Source organism: Martes martes (assembly GCF_963455335.1).
Source record: "Martes martes genome assembly, chromosome: 4".
NCBI lineage: Eukaryota > Metazoa > Chordata > Mammalia > Carnivora > Mustelidae > Martes > Martes martes.
Window position 1 is genome coordinate 29,207,262 of NC_137891.1, and position 11,359 is coordinate 29,218,620.

The 11,359-nt window shown below is 41.4% G+C and overlaps 1 pseudogene across 1 annotated transcript; it reads left to right on the top strand.

Annotated features, from left to right (window-relative positions):
- The first annotated feature begins 2,092 nt into the window (after positions 1-2,092).
- LOC308341575 (protein BTG3-like) lies at positions 2,093-3,078 on the top strand (annotated as a pseudogene). The gene is made up of 2 exons: positions 2,093-2,464; positions 2,686-3,078. The product of its transcript is annotated as a protein BTG3-like (transcript).
- Positions 3,079-11,359: the final 8,281 nt, after the last annotated feature.

The following is an 11,359-nucleotide window of genomic DNA, read 5'->3' on the forward strand; positions in this document are numbered from 1 at the left end:
TAAAACCATTAGTAGATAATTGATAGAATGTTTTAAAACATTTTTCTAACAAGTTTGCTGGGATATTATTTTGGCTATATTAAAAACAACTAGCCCCAAATTGTCCATCAATAATAACTCCTTATTTTAAAATGGGAGTCTAGGAGAAGGGAGTTGAGGGAAATTGGAGGGGGAGGTGAACCATGAGAGACTATGGACTCTGAAAAACAATCTGAGGGTTTTGAAGGGGCAGGGGGTGGGAGGTCGGGTGAGCCTGCTGGTGGGTACTATGGAGGGCAGGTATTGCATGGAACACTGGGTGTGGTACATAAACATGAATTCTGGTACACTGAAAAGAAATTTAAAACATTTAAAAATTTTTTAAAAATGGGAGTCTAGGTACTAAAGAAACTACGAGGGACTGGGACAAACACTGAGCTTGAGAGGTGTGCAGATTATGGCTCAAGGATCTGTTTAGTGGATCTGCCATCTCTTTTGTGGCTGTGGTTTCACTGGAGCAGAGGCACACCCATTCCTTTAAGGACGGTCTATACCTTTCCCATGACAGTCGCAGAGCTGAGTGGTTGTGACAAAGACTTACTGCTCCACAATGTCTAAAATAATCACTCTCTGTCCCTTTACAGAAAAAGTTTACTGACTGTAGCATTACTGCCCCAGCTTCTTTATCTGTGAAACAGGAATGATAGCCCCCACTTCCCAGAGCTGTTGCCAGGACACTTACTTTGGGATATTTGTGTGAAAACCTTTGGTAAGGTGCTTAGCATACAGCCGTTGTGCAAGTAATTCTTGTTCAGTTAGAATCTAAAATTCCCACCTACACCCAATGGTTGATTTAAAACCATTTTCTTTTTAACCGTCTATTTATAAGGTGAAACCCTTGTGTGTCAAAAAGTAATATTTCGCATTTTCCTTTTTAAAAACACTGCTATTTGCTTGTCATCATGATTCTGCCAAATGATATAATCTTTACCTATCTTTGTGATAAATAATTAAATAACCAGAGATTTGTAATAATGTGGTTGACACAGTGCTGATCTCCACAGACTTTATACAAATAGAAATGAGAGAGAATATTTCTGAGTTTTTAAATGGTAAAAATCATAATTCTCTTTATACAGAAGCAAACAAAAAAGCCTATAATAGAGGTCAAGATCATTGGTTGTTTTTTCTTGAATGATATTGTTAAGGATACATTATTATTATTATTATTATTATTATTATTATTTGCTTCAGTGTTTTTTTAGAAATACATTGCATGGAAACAAAAATGATAATTTGGAAAGACACAGGGGTATTCTGCATTAGGGACTGTTCGGCAACAGCATGCTGCGTGTACTGTAATTCTTACCTAGTCACGCTGATTACAGCAAGTAGGTAAATAAGGAGAGGCAAGTCACCAGCAGCTATTTCCTCCTTGCGGAACTGCTTTTATTAAATTGCTCTCTACTGTGATCACCAGCCTATACTGAGGTAAAATATAAGAACATTCGTAAGCACATCCTGTCTGATCTTAGGAGAATCATCATATTCATCCTGGTAAATTGCTGTTCTGTGTTATACACCCTGCGGTTGAGGAATTGATCAGGCTTCCCCTTGCCGGTGAACTTGGTGCAATGCTGGGAGCCAAATCTGTCACTCAACTGTAGCAACCGTGTGGATTTTTATGATGTACATTTTACCATCATTCCTAGTTACGTTTCATGTCCTTTGTTTCTTCCCTTTCCTCTGCTTTTATTTATGCTATCTAAGTATTTTATGTAATTTTGCAAGCCACATTCAATCTTTTCTGGAATAAGATTGGATATAAATAGATACGCAATAGGGAAGTGGATAGGTAATTTCCAGTAAAATGCTAATATGTCTTTTGGTTCTCTCCTTGAAATACCTTATAAATAACACAACAAAACAACTCCCAGCTTACCACTGGATAAATCTTATAATTTAAAGAGAAATATGTAGATGATGCGGGAGCCATAGGCTGGGACCAGGCTCACTGCGCAGAGGCGACGCCCAGGGTTCCCGTCCGGGGTTGTGCAGCGGCGGCCACATCGGCAGCCCGAGCGCCTCCAGAGCCTCCGAGCCGGAGGGAAAGATGAAGAACAAAATTGCTGCCATTTTCTTTCTCACCAGGCGAGTTCGAAAACGGTAACTTTGGGGGGAAAAAAAAAGGCAGTTGAGAGATTTGCTGAGAAATTGACTCTTATACTTCCAGAAAAACAAAAAAATCAGTGGTATCCAGAAAAACCATCAAAAGGACAGGCCTACAGAGGCATTCGTGTCGATGTTCCAGAGCAGATCCTGAGGTCCTGGAAGCCTGTGTGAACAGGGGCACCTGGTCCATGGACCCGCGTTTGCCAAAGGAGCTCACTCGGTGCGGGGCGCCTTGGGAGGAGGTGTGCTGCCGGGTGGGGACGGAGAGAAAAACAATGCGTTCGTTCGTGCCAGCTTTGAAAATGACGATGAGAGGGGCGCCTGGGTGGCTCAGTTGGTTAAGCGTCCGCCTTTGGCTCATGTCGTGATCCCACAGTCCTGGGATCGAGTCCCGCACCGGGCTCCTTGTTCAGCGGGGAGCCTGTTTCTCCCTCTCCCTCTGAAGCTCCCACTCTCTGTCTCTGTATCTCTCTCTCTCTGTCAGATAAGCCAACAAAATCCTAGACAGAGAAAAGAAAAGGAAATGAGGTTGAGAATAAGGAGGACATCTCTATGAAAGCTACCAGGGCCCTTGAGAGCGTTGCTTCTGATTTCTATTCAGGATCCTCTTCTTCAGACGAAGAAACATGTAAGGAAGTAGAAGGGAAACCCAACTGGGGGACGGCAGCCCCAAGCCCTGTGTACCAGATTCCCAAAGTGACAATCCCACCTCCTCCAAGGTGGCACCCTGCGCCCAGAAAGAAGCCAGGGATGAGTCCAGGGAATGGCCATCAGCATCACTACCCTCCTCCTAGTCTATCTGGTTAGCCAAAACAGGGAAGGAAGAATAAACCCTATCACCCAAATCCGGTTACACGGGTACCTCCTCCCAGAATGCACCGTGACGGGCATCACCGGATTGACCCTCACATCTTAGTGCTCGGCTAGTTCCGTTTGCTTCTCCGTTGGTGTCAGTGTTGAGAGAAGGTAGAACAAGCCTGACCACATATTAAAAGCTAAATGTTCATATTTCATAGTGGTAAAGTTAGATGGACCAAGCCATCACACTTATTTTTATAGAGAATTTATTGACAGTCATCGTTCTTAAAAATATATACAGGCACTTTAAATATATTGATATAGTTTGGAAAACTTCAAGTACTCGAGTTTTTAATGCTGGCCCTGAGTATTTATAGATTGTGCATCAACTCTGTGGGTTATGAGAATGCTGTAGCAGCAGGCGATCTGTTCTAGTATCTTCGAGCATTTCCTTTATGGAAGGTGTGTAAGTTATTTATACACAAGGAAATCTCTTTTATGTCATTGTTTAGAAGAATTGAGTGAATTATGTTGCAAATAAAAAGTAGTGTGAGGTAAAATAAATAAAGAAAAAATAAATAAAGAAATATAGAAATAAAGAAATACAGAAATATAAATATAGAAATATTTAGTTCTATTAGTCATTCGGCTCCCTATACCATACAAAAATATTAAAATAATTTTGGTTGCAACCAACCCACTGTCTTTTCTAAGGTAAACCTGTGATTTAAATGTCAAATTTTCATTTAAATATCAAAAAGAAGGAATGCTTATGGTTTGTATTCAAACTACCCAGGCACACTAATTTTATTTGCTTGATAAGGATTATTGGAATTGGTTGCATTTTAAAAAGCTATGCAAGTGGAACTATAAAAAATATTTTTAATTCATGACAATCGTATATCATTAATTAAACCAAGTAGGTATTTGTTGAGCAATGTCTATGTGTCAAATACTGTTTGCAGGACTGTGGCTATAGCACTGAACAAGACAAAACTCTTCCCTCGTGATACTTTTTAAGAACAGCTAGATCATAGTAGGGGGTTCTAAGAGTTGAGAAACATGGAACAAATTTGTAGTCAACAATATCTTATTGATTCTGATCTGTGAGACTTAATGCTGAAAGTGTATGATATCCTTTAAGAGATTTGTTATCTGCCTAGAAATCGTAAAATCCTCATCTGAATTTGAAGTTCCAGGGGCAGGTAGATCAAAAAGAAGATGAATTTAACTCACTGTGGGCATGGATCCCAGAGATGCCATTGGCCTGGAGGTGGCACTATTATTAAGTTTTTCTTTAACTGGGGGGCTCCCACTTCTGTGGAGGGTGACAAGAGAGACAGAGAATGGAAGATTAACCCTGGTCAAACAGGTATGTCCTGGAATGGGCCAAGACAGAGGGAACACCCATAAAGCAGAGTGAAAACAGAACTTGGAGCTAAAATCTAGTCAGGAGTTAGAGATTGCCATAGGTTACCATAGAGCTGTGGCATCAGAAATTGCCTAGTTGTTAAAAGCAAAAACAAACAAACAACAAACAAACAAAAAACAACCTCGTATTTAGTCATACTCCATGTACTGTTTCATATCTTCTTCCCTTTATTCAACCTGCTGTCAGCAGTTTTCTCTCCTATATCCTTCTTTTTTTTTTTTTTTTTTTTAAGATCTTATTTATTTATTTGACAGACAGAGATCACAAGTAGGCAGAGAGGCAGGCTGAGAGAGAGGAGGAAGCAGGCTCCCTGCTGAGCAGAGAGCCCAGTGTGGGACTCGATCCCAGTATCCTGGGATCATGACCTGAGCCGAAAGCAGAGGCTTTAACCCACTGAGCCACCCAGGTTCCCTCTCCCGTATCCTTCTAAACTCAGTGAGTCTTCGTCTTCTCTAGAAACTTCCCCTGTAACCTGGGTTGAATGAAATGATCTTTATTGGTTCTCCTACTGTCCTGGACCTACCTCCATTATTTCTTTCCTCATATTACATATGAAATTCTCCTTTGAAGTGTCTGCCACACTCATTAGACTAAGAGGTTCTTTGATGGTGTGGACCGTGCCTTACTTCATTCTCCTCTGTGCCAGCTACTTTAGGTGCTGAGAAGAGGTGTATTGAGTTAAACTGAACTGAATCAGGCAAGCGATAATGAACCAGGGAGCATAAGGCACTCTATGTACCATAGATCACACTCTCAAACACCCGCCAGGCCTGACAGATAGTATTAATAAACAACGGCACATTCCACGTAAGGAAAACAGCTACTCTAACCCAGATGGTTGTTACCAATGGGACTGCAGCCCCATATTGCCAGATCTGAGGTTCTGGAGAAGTCGAAAGGGTCAATATTTTAAGTAATTATTTCTGTCTTAGACCTTAGTGGCAACACATTCAGTTTTAAAGATTCTATTCGGGCCAAGAAAACCTGGCTGTCTCCAGCAGGGGTTCGCTAGTTGTGTCTCTGCTGTGGTATTTCGGTAAGGGATTTTTTTCACTACAAACTACAAAAAACAACTCTAGGTATCTGAGACAGAACAACAACACAGCAAACAGAAAAAAAGAAAAAGAAAGAAACATAGTGGAAGGATATAGGACTAGGGATAGTCAAAGAATTGGAGGCATAGCTGAACAACCAGGTTTGAAGCAGGACAGAGCCTGGGTAGTGACAGCGAATCTTGGAGACCAGAAGCCAGGGACAGAGGAGTAGCGGGACTCCCGCAGACTTCCGTCTGTGTCAAGCAGCTATGACTTCCATTACCGGTGTGGTTGCCAGATGTAGCAAATAACAATCCTGGACACACAGTGAAATTTGAACTTCAGATAAACAACCAATAATTTTTTAGGATAAGTATGTCCCATGTGAACTTCTATGTTAGCAATTCTAATGACTAGGAGTGAGAGTCTGAGTTCCTTAATTTGGGTCACATGTCTATCCTTAGTCCCCTGAATGAACCATCTAGGAACACCGAAAGTCATGGAAGAGAGAGGAAATTGGGGTCGTCAACCACAGGGAAAGGTAAGGATTGTTAGGATGTCAAATGGACCACTCTCTCTATCTCTTAGTCATCAGTTAATGTGTGTTCATTATTGTTTTTTTTACATACACACTTAATAGGGTGATACTAAAAATATATGTATATATTTTTAATGTTTTTAAGTCTGGTTCTCTTCTGTGCTGCGTGTTACTATTCAGTGGCTGGACCGTGGACGGGAGGTCTGCGGTGCCAGGGGAGGGTCCGAGAGTGCTGGGGAGGCACTAGGAGCCCTCGTTAGTAGCTGTTTATTGCTCACTGTACAAGTATTAGATGGCACAAGGATAAACCTTAAGAAAGTGATTGTCTTTGTTTAGGAAATACATTAATGGGGTGTTTTGACAGAGTTTGGGTGCTGCTATGAAATAATGGAGACGAGAAAGCTAAAATAGTCTGTGAGAAGTTAATAAGAAGTTGAATCCGTGCCAAGGAAGAAACAGGCGAGTGGATGAAGAAGAAAACGTGAGGACACACACAGCTGCTGGCTGGGCTCCGCGGAGAAGGACGCCCATGGAGGGATGCCCGGCGGCATGGCCGCTAAAGGACTTTCAAATGATAATGTTTAATATAAAAATTTAAATTGGTTGTTGCACTAAAGTGGCATAGAAATGCCTTATGGGAGTAATTTGGGAAGAAATAAGAGAAAAGGAGGTATGTTCTGCTTGTGGGTCAGTGCAGACAGGAGAGAAGAGAACAGTCATGGGAAGTGGCGTGCGAGTGAGAGAGAACTCGTGGATGTGGAAATACAGAACGTGGGCGCCAGAGGCAGTGTGAGCTGTTAAGAATCCCTTTGAATTTCAGGTGTATGGTGGGGGGGGGGAGGGATCTAGCATTTGTAAAAATTTAATTAAATATCAGAGTACAGGGTGGCTCCAGCTGACATTTGAGTCATATATATGGGTCAGGTCATAATTTTTTTTAATATTTTATTTATTTGACAGACAGAGATCACAAGGAGGCAGAGAGGCAGACAGAGAGAGAGGAAGGGAAGCAGGCTCCCTGCGGTGCAGAGAGTCCGATGCGGGGCTCGATCCCAGGGCCCTGGGATCATGACCTGAGCCTAAGGCAGAGGCCCCAACCCACTGAGCCACCCAGGCGCCCCTGGTCAGGTCATAATTTATATTATGCAGTTGTAGCTTTTATATTAATCATGGATTCTTTCTTTCAAAGGATTGTTAATGTCTCGGGTGTCAGGAGTGGCTGACTCTGTCTCGGTCCTGTTCCTGGTTCCCAGTGTCTCCTCCTGTGTCATTCTTTTCATCCCAAATCTTGTGTGGCTCAAATCTCAAGTCTCCCTCTTTCTTGTAAGTTGCAGAGGCTCTTTGTTGCCCTCTGTCTGTGTTTACCTGGAGTCCAGTATTATGGTATAAGGGCTAAATCAATGGAAATATCATCTATGCTCCCACCATCACTGTGACTGTTCCCATTCTATTTTCTATCTTTAACTTTCTCTTTTCTAGCTGCACACTCCACATGGTGTGGATGGTATTGTGACTAGGAAGCCGTTCCACCCATTTTGAAGCATATGACTGAGACCATGGGGGCTCTTGGGTCACACCATCTGGATTAAAAATCTTTTTTTTCTTTTTTTAAGATTTTATTCATTTAGTTCATAGAGAAACACAGCGAGAGAGGGAACAAAAGCAGGGGAGCTGCAAAGGGAGAGGGAGAAGCAGGCTTCCCGCTGAGTAGGGAGCCCAATGTGGGATTCATCCCAGGACCCTGGGATCACGACCTGGGCTGAAAGCAGACGCTTAATGACTGAGCCACCCAGGCGCCCCTGGATTAAAAATTTTGGCTCCACTCCTTGTTATCAAGCTATGAAACCCCTCTTTGCCTCAATGGCCCCCTTCTCTAACAAATTTGATGGGTTCATTATTTTAATAGGGTTCTTACTCTAACTGGGTCTCAGACTCATAGAACTGGATGAATATGGTTATTCATTTATGACCAACTTTCATTATTGCCCCATTCAAGGTCATTTTTTTAACCATCTCTCTGGGGTGACTCTTATGAAACCATCCCCAGAAATACAAAACTAGGACACTGATAATAGCTGATTCTATCTCCTACCCCTTTCTCTCTTGTCTAGGGCAACCATTAGCCCAGATGTGGTGCCTCATCCCGGCAGCACATTTCCATTATATCTCTTCACCAAAGAGTTTTAGTCATTTTAAAATTTATAAAATGAAAATGTCAGACTGTACATAAACTTCTGCAACTTGTTTTTTCACCTAAAATTATATTTCTGAGATTCACCCATATCTTTGTGTCTAGGTGTCATTTGTTTGTTTTGATTGGTGCAGAGTACTTTATCATAAGAGCATACCAAAAGAACACAATTTATTTTCCGTTTCTTCTTTCAATTTCGTTATTTCCAAGTTTTTGCTACTAAGCCACAGGGCAGCGATAAACATCTTTGTACAGGTTTCCAGGTGGAGGTATACAGGACGTTCTCTTAGGAACGTACCTAGAAGAACTGCTGCACGGTAGCCTATGCCATATGTTCCACTTTACAAGATAAAACCAAACTGATTTCCAAAATATGGAGACATTTGCAGTTGATTTTTGGTATGGTGTAAGGAAGTATTCAGTTTTTCATCTGTTTCCTTATGTACAGCCTTTGTCTAAATCCATTTGTTTAAGAGCCTTTCCCCCACATGATCGGGTGTGCTACCTCTTCTATATATCAAAGCTCCACATGTGTGTGGGTGTTTCTTGCAATCTGTATTTCATTGATCGATTTTTCTGTCCCTCCACCAAGATATAATTGCTATAGCTTTAAAGCAAGCCTGGATATTTGGTAGTGTCTGAGATATCTTGGATCCTTTGGCCTTCCATAATAATTTTAGAATCTGGTCTTCCTCTCATGAAAGTGTTTATCTCTTTCTCTATCTCTTTAATGCGTTTCAGAGATGTCTATAGATTTCCCAAGATGTCTCTCACATTTTTTTGTCCAGTTTAATTTTGTATCTTTGATTTTTTTGTTGTTGCTATTTTTTTTTAAGATTTTATTTACTTATTTGACAGAGAGAGACACAGTGAGAGAGGGAACACAAGCAGGGGAGCCACAAAGGGAGAGGAAGAAGCAGGCTTCCAGCCGAGCAGGGAGCCCGATGCAGGGCTCGATCCCAGGACCCTGGGATCATGACCCGAGCCAAAGGCAGACGCCTAATGACTGAGCCACCCAGGGTGTTATTGCTATTTTATTATTAATAATAATATTGCTATTATTATTGCTATTTTAACAAGAAGCTTCTTTCTCATTAAATTTTCCAAGCTGTTCCTCGTGTAGAAGAATGATTATCCTCCTTGGTAACTTCCTTCATTATTTCTAATAAATTGTCTGTAGATTCTTTTTGGCTTTCTATGTTAATGATAATGTTGCCTTCCAATAATATTTTTTATTCTCAATTCTTATAGTCTTAGTTTCTATTTCTTCTCTTAATTTGACAGTAGAAGTGGTGATCAGGGGCATCTTCTTCTGTTTTCTCTTTTTCCCAGTTTAGTGTGGTGTTCACGGCACCATCTGTTGCTGTTCTTCAGCTACACTTTATTATTGTAATTTACTGAGGGCTTCATTAACTTTTTTTCTGGGTCTATGAAACAGGTTGTATGGCTTTTCTCTTTTAATCTGTTAGCATGGTAAATTACATTGGCAGATTTTATAACACTGAACCAGGTGTGCATTCTTGGGATGTACCCAGAGTATTCATTGACTATTACCACTTTTATGTATTAGTGAATTAAAACTGTTAGTACTTGGTTTAGGATAGTTTGCACTGATGATCAGGAGAGAAATGGGCTTGCTATCCCTCCTTTGTCTGCCTTTGTCTCCTTTGCTCTCTGGGTTGCTGTCTTCACAGAATGAACTTAGGAATACTTCCTCTTTCTAGTCTCTGAAGTGTTTGAAGCAGATGGGGTTGATCAGCACCTTAAAAAAATTGTACTTCCCTGGGAAGCTACATGCACCTAGTGGTACAGGGAGAATGCTGCTCAATGTTTAATATTTAGCTTTCGGTTGTTGGCTGGGGTGAGAGGAAGAGTGGCTAATCTGTAGTGCTTGACAATTTCCTTGGTGTAAACTCTCCCACCATGACTGATTTCAAGCTGTGATGTTAGTGTGACATCACTGAACAAGGCTGGACATGGCTCTCCCAAGGCTCCAGCATGATCCATAATTTCTGCTTTTGCCCTGCAGTCCCTCTAAGTGCAAAGGCAGTCTTGATGCCTAAGAAATTGGGAGTCAGGGGCTCTAAAGGTAATCAAACCCTAGATGACGATCTGACGTCAAACCCCTCCTCACACTCCCCTCCCAGCCTGCCGTGTGCACTGGGGAAACCGACCAGTGCGTCTTTGCCTCCCTCCTCAGACCTCTTTCATGCAAGGGCAATGGTGGGGGTGGAATAACTTGTCCAGGATAAAATGGGAGGACTGGGAGTGGAATTAGTGGATCACTTGACACCCACAAATGTCTTCATCTACAAGGAAACTTCGAAGTAAATTATATTAAAATGCTGGGGTTTTCTCTGCACAAGAAATGGAGTGGGGGGGGGCGCCTGGGTGGCTCAGTGGGTTAAAGCCTCTGCCTTCGGCTCAGGTCATGATCCCAGGGTCCTGGGATCGAGCCCCGCATCAGGCTCTCTCCTCAGCCTACCTGTGATCTCTGTCTGTCAAATAAATAAATAAAATCTTAAAAAAAAAAAAAAGAAAAGAAATGGAGTCGGTATTTTGGAGGAGGGCTCTTGCTGGATCTCCAGCTGGATCTCCTGTGATGTAGCAGAGGCTCTCCTTTGGCTGATCACTCCTTCCTCAGTGTTTTTCCATTAGTTAACTATGTATTAGTGTATTAATTAGTATCAATGTATTAATAAGCAACAAATATTTATTAAATATTAATGAAATAGTAAATGTTTTATTTATTTATTTATATTAAATATTAATGACTTATAAAACCATATTTCTAATAAATAGTTTATAATAACATAATAATTTATAAAATATGGTTAAATATTCATTGACCATCTGTTCTAGCCACTAGAAGAAGCACTGATTTAAGTACTAGGAAAAGAGCATGAGTAAAAGAGACACCAATATCTGTATTTTCCAAATCAATTCTCTCTCCATCCTGTTTCACAGAAAAAGAAAAAAAAAAATCACCCATTCTTTGACTTGCCTCAAGAGGGAAGTGTAGTCACTTCGGGCAAGCTGTGGAAACTTGCCTTAGCCCCAGCATCAAAGCAGCTCCTGCGCTCCTGTTGGCCGCCTTCCAGATTTTCGGGGACCAAGAGGTCAGACCTCAGTCTGCTGTGTCCCTAATAACAAAGTTTCTCTGAGTAGTCTTGCTGAACCCCCCTCTCTAACCCTCTCAATCATTAGACTTGTTT